The sequence below is a fragment of the Hemitrygon akajei genome, chromosome 8 (genome assembly GCF_048418815.1).
Source record: "Hemitrygon akajei chromosome 8, sHemAka1.3, whole genome shotgun sequence".
Taxonomy (NCBI): Eukaryota; Metazoa; Chordata; class Chondrichthyes; order Myliobatiformes; family Dasyatidae; genus Hemitrygon; species Hemitrygon akajei.
The window spans coordinates 145511681-145527919 of record NC_133131.1 but is presented as its reverse complement, the minus strand read 5'-3'; positions in this window follow the sequence as shown (position 1 = coordinate 145527919).

The window sequence follows — 16239 nt, the reverse complement described above, 5'->3', positions numbered from 1 at the left end:
AGGTTCAGTGTGCACTGACTTCTTCCTGGGGTTGAAAAATTAAAAACTAGCAGGCATAGGTTAAAGGAGAGAGGAGAGAAATTTAATAGGAACCCGAGGATAGTCAGCATATGGAGTGACATTCCAGAGGAAGAGGTTGAGGCAGGAACATAAAAGGTACATAAAAGGTACTTGGAAGGTACATGGATAGGAAAGGTTTAGGTAGGTCAAACAAGGGGTGATTGATAAGTTCATGTCCTAAGGAAGAAGGAGTCAATTTTAGAAAACCTAGCACAGTTATTTTTCAACATAGTCCACTCCTATATTTACACACTTAGTCCAGCAGTCGTGGAGCATACAGATCTTGGACCTCCGGAAAGTGTCCACAGATGGATGAATGATAGGTTCATGGCCTAAGGTAGAAGGAAATGAGTTATACAGCTCTTTTTACATGCACATGCAGTTCAACTCTTTGAGTGATAATGCAGAAAGTTAATAACTCATCAGGAATGACTGATAAGTTTGTGGCCCAAGGTAGAAGGAGATGAATTATTAACTTCAAACTTTCTGCATAATCACTCAAAGAATTGACCTGCATGTGCATGTAACGAGAGCTGTATAACTCATCTTCTGCTACCTTAGGCCACAAACTTATCAATCACCCCTACTGTGGACACTTTCTGGAGGTCCAAAATCCATATGCTCCACGACCACTGGACTAAGTTTGTAAATGTAGGAGGGGATTATGTTCAAAAATAAATGTGCTAGGTTTTCTAAAATTGACTCCTTCTAACTTAGGCCATGAACTTATCAATCAACCCTCGTATATGAGCTAATGGGACTAACTTAGATTGGAATCTTCGTTGGCATGGTCCAATTAAACCAAGAAGCCTGTTTCTGTGCTGAATGACTCTATGACTCTGTAACTCAATGGGTCAAGCAGCATTGGTTGGCTGGGTGGCAGGGGGAAGGAGTTGTCAACATTCTGGGTAAAGACCCTGGATCTAGACACACAGATGCTGCTTGACCTGCTGTTTGATTTTCTTCTCCAGATCCAGTGTCTAGTGTCTCAAAGATGAGATGATTAAAGCCAAGTTATCACAGCTACACGAAAGGAGCATGTTGAGACATTCTTGAATTATTTGTAATCTTCAACAAGTGCCATCATTGAATGATATGAAAAAGACTTCAGAGATGTCCTCCTCCTTTCAGTACCTGGGTAGAAACAGTGTGAGCTTGCCACAAACCTTTAAAAAAAAAGCAGAAATAGCTTTGATTACTGCTGGTTTCCACAGCAAATCATTGATACAGAGAAAATAAATTGATATCAAGGCAAGTCAAGTCAAGTCAAGTCACTTTTATTGTCATTTCGACCATAACTGCTGGTACAGTGCATAGTAAAAATGAGACAACATTTTTCAGGACCATGGTGTTACATGACACAGTACAAAAAACTAGACTGAACTACTTAAAAAAAAACAACACAGAGAAAACTACGTACACTAGACTACAGACCAACACAGGACTACATAAAGTGCACAAAAACAGTGCAGGCATTACAATAAATAATAAACAGGACAATAGGACAAGGTGTCAGTCCAGGCTTCGGGTATATGTTTCGAGCTGTGTGTTGCAGCACAGTCATGGGTCAGCAGAGTGAACAGCAGTGGTCTGAGCATTCAGCCCTGGGGGGCCCCCATGCTTTATGGTATAGGCGACCCAGGTTTAATTGCTGCTACTGTATATAAGGAGTTTATACATTCTCCCCATGTCCATGTAGGTTTCCTTCAGGTGCTCCCACTGTCCAGAGACATACCGGTTGGTAGGTTAATTGGTCATAGTAAAATTGTCCCATGATTAGGCTAGGATTGAATTGTGGATTGTTGGAAGGCATGGCTCGAAGGACCGGTAGTGCCTTCATGGTGTATCTCAGTAAATGTATAAATAAAATAGGGTGCAAGATTATAATAATGTAGACTGTGAGAACAAGAGTCTACCTTATTGTAGTATAGAACCATTCAATAGTCTTATAACAGCAGGGTAGAAGCTGTCCTTGAGCCTGATAATACATGCTTTCAGACTATTATATCTTTGAAGAAAGAATGTCCGGTGGGGGTGGTATTTTTGATTACACTGTTTTGTTGAGGCAGAGTCTATAGAGGAGAGGGATGGTTTCCATGATGCGCTGAGCTGTGCCTTCAACTCTCTGCAGTTTCTTGCAGTCTCCGGCAGTGTTGTTGCAAAACCAAACCATGATGCATCCTATTTCGATGTTTTCTACAGTGCATCAATAAAAGTTGGTTGAAGTTGATGGGGACATGCCAAATTTCTTTAGCCTCCTGAGGAATTAGAGATTTTGCAGAGCTTCCTTGGCAGTGGTATCTACGTGGTTGGATCAGGGCACATGGTTCTTGATGTTCTCTCCTAGGAACTTGTATCTCTCAGCTCTATCAACCTTAACACCATTTATGAAGATAGTAGCGTTTAGTATTTAGCCTCAACCACATAAAAGAAGAAAAGTTGTTCTTGATCAAAGTAAATAAGGTTATGCGAGGCATAGATCAGGTAGATCTTAACTTGTTTTCCCATATTTGGGGAAACAAAACCAAGAGGGTGAAAGTTTAAGGTGAAGGGAAGGAAAGAGTTTCGAAAGTGATCTGAGGGGGATTTTTTTTAAAAAAGCTGGTCATTGATATCTGAATACACTGCTACAGAAGGTGGTGGAGTCAGATACAATCATTACATTCAAGAGAGAGTTAGACAAGCATTTAACTGAGCAAAACATAGAGAGATGGGGCAAATGGGATTAATGGGTTAAAAGATAAAAGATAAAAGCTGTCAGCATGGACATGATGAACCGAATGTGCCATGCTTTCAGTTATATTCAATGTAAGCAGTGTGTGCTCCCTACATATGGGATTGTGTGAAAACCTGGTTATCTATCCTAACAGTTTGGTCTGATTGGATCTTTGAAAACAAATGAGATCTTTTCCATTGATCAATATATTATTCAGCAAAGATTTGATCCTTGATGTAACCAATAATTCTGAATTATATATGTACAGTCAAGGCCTTAGAGACTTCTCTTGAACCATTTCCAACTTATAACTCCATCCAGAAAGATTAACTACCGGGACTCAAGTCTTTTGAACTCTATGAATATGTTGTAGGTCGAGCTACCAATTCCACATCAATTCACAAACACTTCCCATACTTGTTTTGAAGTCCTTGGGAAAACAGGCTTACCTCCCACAATCCACATACAGTATATTATCCAGCAAAACCACTCACAGAAAAAGAAGTCCTTTGTAGCACAAGAGTATGATTGTCTGCCAGGTGTGGTTGCATTTGACTTTACATCATTCTGAAACTATCCATTTTAGACTAACACTTAATGTTCAGTGAAATAAACAAGTGACATATCAGCTGATCGCCTCAACAGGAAATTAAAGTAATCAGTAAATGAGCATTTTATTCCTTTTCTGTTGCTGGGAACCCCCATTATTTTCCTTTATTTTGTTCATTCACTTTCTAATCTAACCTACCCAACCTCAACAGCATTGAGGACAGTGACTCCCTTTGAGAAAATGACTGATCTCACTATGTTATTTGTTCTGTTCTTAAAGTTAAATTCAGTTCTGCCATTTCCTAAAACAAATAACAATCAAGGTCTCCATCTGTATTCTCAGCTGGATGCAAGAGATGATAAGACCAAAAGACTGTAAGACACAAGAGCAGAATTAGGCCATTCAGCCCATCAAGATTGCTTCGCCAATCCATTATGGTTGATTTATCATCCCTCTCAACCCTATTCTCCTGCCTTCTTCCTGTAACCTTTGACACCCTGATTAATCAAGAACCTATCAACTTCCGCTTTAAATATACCCAATAACTTGACCTCCACAGCCTTCTGTGGCAATGAATTTCACAGATTCACCAGTCTCTAGCTAAAGAATTCCCTCCTCTTCTCTGTTCTAAAGGGGTGTCCTATTCTGAGGCTGTGCCCTCTGTTCCAAGACTCCCCCACTATAGGAAACACCCTCTCCACATTTAATCAATCGAGGCACTCTTTTGAAGAACAGTGGTTTATTACTGCTCATATGTACAATACTTACACCTCGATCAACATCATCAAAAAAGAGTTACCTGGAAATTCATCTCTAGTCTATTGACAAATGTGGAGGCAAAATACAATCAGCTGAAGCTGCAAAATAACTTGTTCAGGTCTATTGATTGGAGATGAGTTTCTAGACAATTATCTCATCATCGTTGCAAGGTTGAGGGAGCTTGCTGTGCACAATTTGGCTGCTTTGTTTTCTGCGTTCCAACTGTGTTTCACTTTGAAAAATATACTGGCCTTAAAATGTCCTTAAAGGGGGTGGAAAGTGCAGTGTAGAAACAAGTATTTCTCCCCCTTTCTCGTTGGATATTTCGAATGTGGGAGTGAATTCTCCACTAATTGGCTGGGCACCATGAGATAGAAAAAGTGCTCTTCTTTGTGAATCTACCATGGATATTTTTCAGGATTTAATCAATCACATAGGTTAACCGTAGCAACTTGAGCAAACCAGTCAGATTGTTAAACTTGTCTGACATTCAATTACAGGGGTCCTTGGGTTATGTGAGGGTCCCATTCCTGAAGATTTTACTTGTTGGAAAAGATTGATATCCCTCAAATAGTAAAGTGAATAATTTAACTTTGACAATGTTTATAGATTCCTATGCAAGGAGCAGACTAGAGAGACAGGAGGTGATAGGAGTTGTGGATAACCTCACTCACCTCAACACTAAACTGATCCCACAACCCATGGACTCACTTTCAAGGACTCTACAACTCATTTTCTCTGTAGTATCTATTTAGTTATTTGCTTGTTTGTTTGTTTGTTTGTTTATTTATTTGATTTTTTTTAATTTGTCTTCATTTGCACATTGGCTGTTTGACAGTCTTCGTTTAAGTGTAGTTTTTCTTTGACCTTATTATATTTCTTTGTTCTACTGTGAATGACTTCAAGAAAATGAATCTCAGGATAGTGACATATACCAACTTTGATTATAAATTTTACTTTGAACTTTGAATATTGCACGTTGTTACCAGCAAGTGAACTTTGACATATTTGAATACAGTCCAACAGGAGTGAAGTGGGGAACTTATCTGTTAATCAGCACAAAGTTTATCAGCAGTTTAATAAAAGAAAGTGTGTGCTGAAAGGAGTAAATCTAACTTGAAGGAGAGTTTGGAAAAGGCTTTGGCTTTTTCTGTGGTTGCTCCCTGCATTGTTTCCTGGTGAAGAGATTTGACCTCTGTGCCCAAGGTGCACGTCTAGAAGAATTTCTAGACTCTATCCATACTAGATTTACCAGCATGGATAGAGCAATGACTTATTGGCAGTAGGCAAAGAGTGGGAATACAGGGAGCCTTTTCTGGTGGGCTGCTGGTAACTAATCGTATTTCTTAAGATTCTGTGTTGGCACCGCTTCTTTTTACGTTATATGTCAATGATTTAGATGATGGAATTGTTGGCTTTGTGGCCAAGTTTGCAGACAATATGAAGATAGGAGGTGGAGGGGCACATAGTGTTGAGGAAGCAGAGAGGCTACAGACAGACTTAGATAGATCAGGAGAATGGACAATGAAGAGGCTGATGGAATACAGTGTCGGGAATTGTATCTTGCAATTGTAAAATGTGGAGAAAATAAAGCATAGACTATTTTCTGAAGGAAGAGAAAATTTAAAAATCTGAGGCGCAAACAGACTTGGGAGTCCTCATGCAGGATTCCCTCTCTTTGCAGGTTGAGTCAGTGGTGAGGAAAGCAAATGCAGTGCTAGCATTCATTTTGAGAGGACTAGAATATAAAAGCAAGGATGTAATGGTGAGGCTTTTATAAGGCAATGGAAAGGTCCCACATGGAATATTGTGAGCATTTTGGGCCCCTTATTGAAGAAAGGATGTGCTGACATTGGAATGGGTTCAAGGGAGGTTCACAAAAATGATCCCGGGATTGAAAGGCTTATCATATGAGGAGCATTTGTTGGCTCTGGACCTGTAATCACTGGTATTCAGAAGAATGAGGAGGCATCTCTTTGAAACCTAGGAAATGTTGAAAGGACTCAATAGAGTGGACGCTGAGAGAATGTTTCCTATGGTGGGGACGTCGAAGACCACAGGATACAATCTCAGAACAGAGGGACATCCATTTAGAGTGGAGATGAAGAGGAATTTCTTTAGCCAGGGAGTAGTGAATCTGTGGAATTAGTTTCCATAGGTGGCTGTGGAAACCAAGTCATTGATTATATGTACAGTGATCCTAAAACGTTTGTGAATCCTGTAGAATTTTCTCTTTTCTGCATAAATATGACCTAAAATGTGATCAGATCTTCACATAAGATCTTCACTAGATAAAGAGAAACCAAATAAATAAATAACACAAAAAATTATACATGTTCATTTATTTATTGAGAAAAATTATCCAATATTACATGTATTTGTTGGAAATACATCTTTGCTTTCAGTAACTGGTGTGACCCCTTTGTACAGCCATAATTTCAACCAAATGTTTCCGATAACTGTTGATTAATCCTGTGCTTCAACTTGGAGGAATGTTAAGCCATTCATCCTTACAAAACTGCTTCAACTCTGGGATGCTGGTGGGCTTCCTTGCCTGAACTGAAATCTGAAACAAACATGAAAATGAAAACTGAAAATCTTAGACCTGAGATGTTAACTTCTTTTTTTTTTCCTTTCCGCAGATAATGCCTGACCATCTAAACATCTCAAGCATTTTCTGTTTTTAGTCCATATATTTCAAAGGTACGTCAAACTCAGTCACACCGAGATAAGCATTTTTCAATATGTAGGTTTGGGGAAATGGATCAACAGAGTTAACTGTATCTCTCTGACCTCTTTTACACAAGTGTTTCCAGTTACTAACAGCCTTAAAAATAACTGCAAAGTTTAGCAGCAGTAGTTTAGGTGTTGCATGTTAGTTAGTATCGAAGCCATCACCCAATCAGTTATCATCCAATTGAAGAACTGGATGATTCCTTGAGGGAACTATTTATAGGCAATCTTAAATATACTTTTCACTGTATCAGTTAACTTGGTATAAAGGTCGCCTTGCACTGAAGGCAGATACTGTTAGCAAGAGGAATATTTAAATTCTGCGATCTCTGGGGAGATGAACTATGAATTTCATAAGGTACTGTTGAATTATTACATATATCTAAATGTAATAATTCAAACCCTTTTAGTGATTCCTCATTTGCTTACAGGGAGAGCTGACAGAACGTAATGATACTCCAAATCTCCATTGTGAGGGCTACTGGGCAGAATCAGTTTCACCTTATATGGGACATCTGCAGTTACAGATCCCTTTTGCAGCCTTGCAGCACTTGTTTCACTCATGGAGAGCTCCATGAGTGGAGAATGGTTCACCGGTGGAGGCAGCTGGCGGCTACCCTGATGCCTTTCTGACGTTGTTACTATGCAGATAATTTAAAAATACTTAATTGACTTAAAACCATGTTCATCATGTAAACTAATATTTGGCAGATTAAAGTTAAAAAAAATCTTCCCTTTACATAAGTATAAGTTAATGTTGTCCACCCCGTTCTACAGCTAGAGTGAAGCTGAGGGCCCAGTTACAAAGTCTATATAGCCTTTTACCTCAGTAACTTGTTGAACTGCCCCCTGACTTAGTGCTGACCAAGCCAATGTGCACACTGCAGTTATCCAGTTCCTCTCTACTGACCCACTGGTTAGCCGTCAGCAATGTCCTATTCATTGTGGTTAAGTTACTGGATAATATTGAAACAGCCAGATTATTGCTTCAGAGAGAGGAGTCCAACCGGTATGACAGCTGTGGAATCTAAGTTCAAGTAGTCTCATTGGTATTTTACTTTACAATCCCAGGAATGAGAGCACTAATGGAATCAGTGCTAAAAGGGGTCATATCAATATACATGGTGAGATGAGTTACTCTCAGCACTGCTGTACCAGGAGCATAATACAAATGCCTGCCTTCCCTGCCCTTTATTTGTAACCAGCTCAACAGTAAGGTAAGGTCAGTAGCTAAAGTCTTTTCCCCAGAGCAGGCGAGTCCAGAGCTTGAAGACCTTCCTTTAAAGTAAGAGGAGAAAGATTGACCTGAGTGCAACTTTATCACATAGAAGGTGGTGAATATATGGGACAAGGTACCAGAGAAGTGCTAGAAGTGGGTACAATTACATCATAAAAAAACATTTGGAAAGTTTTAAAGGGTTATGGACCAAATCCAGGCAAACAAGACTCACTGAGTTAGACAACTTTGATTGATACGGCCAAGTTGGGCTAAAGGGCCTGTTTTGGTGCTGCTTAGCTCTGTGACTCCAAAGCTTTGACAGTTTCTACTGGTCAATGAGCTTTTCTCACAGAGAAAGATGGAGAACCTTAGTGAAAGAAATCTTCCGTCCTTGAAAATCAAACTGTAAATGCTGGAAATCTGAAATAAAAATAGAAAATTCTGAAGGAAATCCACAGGTTGGACAGCGTCTGTGGAATGAGAACCAGGTCTGAGAATCCTTATCATGTCTGACTTAGTTGATGCCAGACCCACAATTATGTTTGATTAAAGTGACCCAGCAAGCCACCAAGTTCAAAAGGGGTAATTGGAGATGGTCCCTACACCCACGGGAGTTCTAGTGCGAGTGTAAAGAGCAGTAAATCTCCTATTTCATGTAAAGAACGGAAATTTTTTAATGAATGGTATTCAGCAAGGCAAGGCAAGAGTGTGTATGCTTTAGGAAAGGTGTTAAATCAATAAGACAATGTAATTATATAAACAACTATATCAGTAGAAAAGTGTAGAGTGAAATAAGTGTTGAGCTGGGAAAGCAGTTGGATTTTAATTGTTCTTCTAACAGCCAGAGGAACAGCAAAGCTCCTTGACCCTATAGTAAATACATTAAATGCCATCTAGGAAATCTGAGTTTCTCATGTCCATTAGTACAGGACCTACTTTTGGGGAATGAATCTGAGGAACTGGAAAGGTGACTGGGAGAGTACAAAGGAGCAAAGATCATTATCAATTATAGATTTAGCTTTGTTACAGAAATAGACAAAGATAGATCAGCAGTAAAATTTCTGAATTGTGACAAGGTTCATTTTACCAAGCTGAGATATAATTTAACAAAAACTAGGAACGGCTACTTTAGCATTAATCAATGTCAATGCAGTAGGAGATACCTGAGAAAGATATACTGAAGATTTAAAACAGAAATGCACCCACTTAAAGAAAAGGAGCTCTCCAATCTTCCTTAGATCTTATAGTCTCAACTTCTACAATCAACCTACCTTGCAGGACCTTGTCCAAAGCTTGAGGATCCCTACCACCCATTCCTCAAAATCTTTGACCCATTATCATGAGGAAGAAGGCACAGGAGCATCAGGACTAGGACTGCCAGACTGGGTAACAGCTTCTTCCCTCAGGCAGTGAGACTAATGAATACCCTGCCACCACCAAGGTCTCGTCACTAGGACAGCGAGCTGTTTACTGTTTACCTATGCTGAGTATTACATGCCTTTTTATTCCGTTTATTTATGGTAATATTTCTATTATGTGCTTTGTGGGTGCACCATGGTCCAAAGGAATTTTGTTTCATTTGTTTGTATATACACTATGTATATTCAAATAACAATAAACTTTAACTTGAATTTGAGCTTGAACTTGAGGATTCCCTGTTGACTGCACCATAGATGTTACACCATGGATACTGCTTGTTACCTCTTAAAAAAAATTCAATATATACTGATTGTCCCTGATTGATCAGTACCTTTCAGAAACAATTCCTATTAATTTAGCTGCATTGAAATTAAATCAAATTAATAACAGTAAAATGACACTGGAGCTAATGCAGTTATATCACAGTTCCAGCCACCTCAATTCAATCCTGACCTCTGGTGTGTTTGTAATGTTCACATTTTCCTTTGTGTGATCTCATTTGCCCCCACATGCTAAAGGGGTTCTGATTGTTGGGTCAATTAGCTGCTGTAAATGACCCGTGGTGTAAGAAGCCACTGGGACATTGGCAGGGTAAGTGGATATAAACGTGAGAATAGATAATGAAGAAATAAGTGGAGAAATGAGATGGTTCTGAGAGCCAATATTAACCGGCCGAATGCCATTCTTCTGCATCAGAAGAAAATATTTACTATTTAAATTAAACTGGTGGTAAGTTACCCAGTCTATTTTATTCATTTTTTCATTTTGTTTGTCCTACACATGTACACTTTGTCCTGATCAAATCCCATACATAGCATAGCATTCGCCTAAACATTGCATTTATATCTTCCTGCAGCCTAAATCTTTCTTCATCACCATGCTAATATTGGTATTGTAGGAAAGCTTCTTAACTGTTGTCCCAACCATTAAGATCATATCACTAATATGTACCACAAAGATCTAGAAGCCAGGCCTTTGGCAATGCAGAGCGCCAATGCACACAGCCTGCCCTCATTGAAGTACCTATCAACATTACCATTAGCTGTCTGCCACTAAGCCAAAATTAACTCTTGCAAGGATTTTTACTTTCTAGATCAATTTAATACAAGAGCCTTACTAAAATATGCATTTGCCAGATCAAATGCTCTGCCCTCAAAACTCTCTTTATTACCTCTTTAAAACTTCAGTTGTTGGGTAAATATAACATTCCATTAGCACATGATGTAATGACGTATAACAGTTAATGATCATCTCTGATTATTTAGTGTTACCCTAAATGGTGATTTATGTGTCCCTCAGAACTTTTTCTGCCCATTTCAAATTACCTACCCTGAGGAGACTCAGTTACCACTTTCTGTCTTTTTAAATAATGGTATCACCACTGTTCTCTCGTTTATTTTTAAAATCAAGCCTACAGCCAAACAGCACTTGAAAATTATAGTCAGAGCCAGCATTGTTCCATTCCTCACTTCCTTGAAGGGTCAAGGATATATTTCATTTAGGCTTTGTATCTTATCCAATCTTAAAAATAGCTCCTCCTATTCCATGGGATCATTTCAGCACTTCATATTCTTCTTCCTCAGCATTAATGCCTGTATCATCCCACTCCTTAGTATTCCGTTCGCATTTGGACTGCCATCTTAGACTTTAATCAAGCCTAGTTTTTCCTTCCTAATCCTTTTTCTGCTTGAGTATTTAAAGAACATTTTGACAAATTTTACGCTGATAAATGTTATGTTTTGTAGCTTCAGAAACTAATCAAAAGAAAAACATGGGAGCTAGGGACGTGTCAACTTCATTTTTACTTTAGTGGGGCACTCCCATATGACATGGTGACATAATGACATACAGAATGCCATTCACGTACTTTTACAGATAAGCCATAATGAATTTTGTAAGCAAACAAAGAATACTTAACTAAACAATATATTTGCAATATTACTGAAATATTAAATACACTACACTCCTCCCTAATTAGCCATAAACTGCAACTCAATAGAGAATGCATCTTGACTCTACCATATAATACAACAACAACACAACATAGTGAAGTTTAAATAGTTCCATTCAGACCTAAAGATTTATTTGCTGTGGAAGATTTCTATTCTTGTGGGATAATGTCTTTCATGATCAGGTGGGTCACTCTGCTTGGCAGGTGAGGCTTGTGGCTGTGAAACAACCTCATGTTCTGGGCACCCCTCTGTGGTGGTTGTAGGAGTTGACTCTGGGACAGCAGCAAGTGTTCTGACAGCTCTGGACACCTTTCTTCACTAATAATTGACTCTGCTCTCCTCAACAGATCAATGTGTCATCTTTAGATGACACCAGACAAAATCTCCCCCCGTGTAGGAGTGTGGCCCGGTTCTGTCCTCCATCTTTCCAAGCACCCACTTTTGATCACCTCTGTTGTTCCTCAGCAGGGCTGCTTATCCGGGAATGAAAAGTCAAAACTCCTTGCTTGAGAGCCATCAGTTTGTCTCAGCTGTTGGTCCTGCATACTTCTTCCAGCATTGGCTTTGAGGAGATCCAAGTGTGAGCACAATGGACAAGCCAGGAACAGCATATCTGGTGAATTGTTGACTGTAGAGTGCCCTGCATTGTGATATGCAAGAGAGGAAATTGACAAGCTTCTGATTCACTGTTAGCATAGTGTGTTCTGCTGACATTACTCAGAGCATGGTCTTTAGACTCTGGACAAACCTTTCTGCCAAGCCATTTGTAGCTGGGTAGTACAGTGCTGGTATAATGTGTCTTATCCAGTCATTTTCAGGAATGACTGAAACTGTTCTGCAACAAACTGTGGTCCACCGTCACTGACTAAGTGTTCTGAAACACCATTGCTTGAGAAGAGGCTTCTCAACTTATCAACAGTGTGCGGGGCCGTAGTGGAGTCTATTGGGAACACTACAGGCCACTTTGTAGCTGCATCCACCACTATCAGGAAATTTGTACCCATGAATAGTCTGGCAAAATCCACATGAATCCTCTGTCAGGGCAATGCAGGCCATTCCCAAGGATGGAGAGGCACCACTATTGGCATCTTCTGGACATGTTGGCATCCTGAACAGTGCATGGAATGCTGTTTGATCTGAGGATCTATCCCAGGCCACAATACAAAGCTTTGAGCCAATACTTTCATTTTGACCACATCCAGATGACCGGCATGTTACTCCTCCAACACTTTAGCTTCTATCTTGGATGGTTCAACAACTCTCCATCCCCACATAAGGCAACTCCCATTAAGGGCAAGTTCGTCCCAGCACTGGTAAAAATGGGGGGATCTCAAATTTTCACTGCATATTCCAGATATTTAGGGTGGCCTTTTGGACCTGAGATAGTGTGAGGTCTTTTCTGTTTTCCCTTTGGATCATCTCTACTGTAATAGAGAGACTGCCAATTTAAATGAGGGAGAATACATCAAGTGGAGTGTCCTCTTTTGCAAATTTTTCAATTATTTCCTTTTCCAAGGGTAAATCGGACAATCCATCACCATTTCTATAATTAGTTGTCCTCGTGAATTCAGTCTTGTAATTGTATTCACCAAGAAACAGAGCCCACCTCTGCATTCGTGCTGCTACTATTCCGTGGATTGAAAATGGACACTAGTGATTGATAATCAATAATGCTCTCTCCCATTCAAGAACTGGTGAAAATGTTTTATACCCAAACCAAACTCAATGCCTTTCTGTCCATCTGTGTATTTTTTTTTACAGCAGTAAGGGGACATGATGCAAAGGGTATGCTGTGTACACTTCCAGCACTCATAGCCTGTGACATGACTGCACCTGTATCATAAGGTGACAGGTTACAGGGAAGCAGCACTGAATGATATGGATCATTATGTGTGAGTACAGTGTCAGATAGCACCATGTGCTTTGTCTTTTGGAAGACCACCTCACACTGCTTTGTCTATTGCCATTTCTTCCTGATCTGTAGTAATGAGTTCAAAGGGCGGAGCACGGTAGCCAGTTTTGGCAAGAACCTGTTTTAGTAATTGACAAATCCTGCAAAGGATTGCAAATGTGACGCGTCCTTGGGGCAGCTACCACTGCTTGAATTTTCTCAGCACACTTGTGGAATATTTGGGCTTCAATCATGTGACCATAGTAAGCGATGTTTGGCTTAAAGAATTCACGCTTGTTGCATCGTGCTCTGAGCCCATAATCTTCTAATCTTTTTAATGCTGTCTTGAGATTTTGGAGATATTCCTTGTCATCCTTATCGGTAACAATGATGTCATCCAGGTGGCACTGAGTGCCTGGGCATTCTTGCTGCACCTGGTCTGTAGCTTTCTGCCAGACTGCAGGTACAGATGCTACACCAAAAGCAATCCTATTGTAGTGATAAAGTCCTTTGTAATTATTTATGATGAGAAGTACTTTGGACTCTTCTTCCAATTCCACCTGTACGTAGGCCTCAGCCAAACCCACTTTGCTGAAGTGCCTCCTGCTGCAAAGATATTCTCTATCCTGGGCAGAGAGTACTGATCTACTTTCAGTTTTGGGTTGATGGTGACCTTAAAATCATCACAGATCCTAACAGTCTATTCTTCTTTGTTACTGGGCCACTGGCATTGCACATGGGTTCCACTCAACCTTGGAAAGAATTCCTTCAGCCTTCTTACAATCTAGTTCAATGTGTTCAGTATGCACCAGCCAGTTATCTGTTGAGCAATTGAACACATCTATCCTTCCAATGTAGCCAGCTATTTCGGAATTCTTAAATTTATTATTATTATTGCCAGGTACCCACTGTTGATGAATTCATGAGTTTCATTCAATTTCTGCCTTTATTTAAGTCAACCATCTCTCTCCATTTGTGAAGGAAGAAACTTGCTGCTCTTTTTTTTAAAAACTCCAACATCTCCCTTTCCTTCCAAACAAAGAGTGGCTGAGCTTCAACAGGTAGGTTCGTTTTAAAACTTACTTGTTGCCACTATTATGTTTTGTAACTCCATAGATTCATCAAAAGAAAAATACGGAAGCCAGGGATGTGTATACTTTGTTTTTAATTTAGTCAGGTGCTCACATATAATGTGGTGGTGTAATCATGTATGCCATTCACATGCTTTTACGTATAGTCCGTAATGAATTATGTAAACAACAAAGAATGCTTAGTCAAACAATATATGTACAATATTACTCAAATATTATTAAAATAATAAATATACAACAAAATCTATATTGATGTTTCATCTGTTCCTCCCACCTCACGGTAATAGTGTGAAAGCACCTAAAATATCAAACAACATTTATACTTTTCTCCTTTTCCTCCTTTTAAATCATCAGGTCTCATCTCTTGCTGTGCCAGCACTGCCCTGTGCTTCAGTTTTATTCCTGTTAATTATTGCCTTTCGATAAGTTCACTGACCAGGATAAATGCAAGTGATCCTGTTTAGTGCTGAGTTTGTGTCTGTCAGATAGTCAGCACTTCTCTGCATATTTTAATGAGAATACCAAAGTGAGGTGCAACATGCCATATACAGAAGCAAGTTCTGTTGTGGATATTGATAGTACTAATTATCAAGAAGGCAAAATATCTGCCTCAGTCTAACCAGTGCCCCTGGTTCCAAGACAAACATTGCTCTCCATCCAGGAAGCATTAAGACAAACATAAAAGCCTTATTTATGCCATACAAAAGATAAATTGTCCAATCAGTTAGCTTATCATGGTGAAAATTTTATGTGCAATACTGATATGTAAAGAGATGTACAAGAAATAAATCTTTTGGGTTCTATGAGAAATTTTAATGGTAATTCATCGGTTTTACATTCAGATTATGAGCGGCTTATACATGAAAGCTGCAGGCTAGTCCTACACATCAGAGAAGTTGTTAGAATTAATGTTGTAAAGCCTAAATGAAAATAGATTTACTGTGGATTCCAGTTAATTGGGGCACATTGGGACCAGCACATTTTGACCCAACTGCGCGACTGCTCCAATTAGCCAAAGATTCGTGGAAGTAGTTAAAAAGGTAAAAAAAAAGATAAACTACCATTTAACTGAGTAACACAATTACGTATTAAGTGAAATACAGAACAAATTAGAACACTGCAAATAGCACTACAGTATCATAAAACTGTGTATTAGTTCCTAATAGTTATCAATGGAGGAATTAATCCAGTGTATGCCACCATGTTATTCTGATTGACAATCAATGAACAAAATGAGCACAGACTCGGTGCAGATAATGGATTGCTTTTAGACAATGCTTTTGATGATTGCATCCTGCAAACTTTCATTGTCATTGTAACATTTAAGATGATTGTCAATACCTTCAAATTCCTTATAGTCCCTAACTTGCTGAAGTGGTGGAATTGCTTCATTTTCATTCCCTGCCATTTTAGTCATCTCTAAGCCTGAAACTGCAGTGTGCAAAATAGTTCTGAATTGCCTTGCTGCTTATTTCTCGCCAACTAACAGTGACAAAAATCACTGCTTTTTGAACACAGAAAGACACATCCTACACTGCTTAAAAACAATTCCCTCTAAGTATGGTATGGTGTCAAATGACCACACAAGTGCAGACGACTGATGCTAGTTGGAAACTGTATGGCAAGCCTCCTGTCCCATTAAAGGGGCATAGTGTCCCAAATAAAGAAAAGGAATCCCAGCTATATTTTTGATTGCTTTTGTTCTTTAAGTGTTATCCAAAATAAGTGGCCACTGTGATTAACTGATGGCATAATTAACCAGATTCCACTGTATTTAGAAATAATCCATTCAAATACCCATGCCATACAGATTATCCTATCAGTTGTAGAGAATATCATCCTTAGTTTT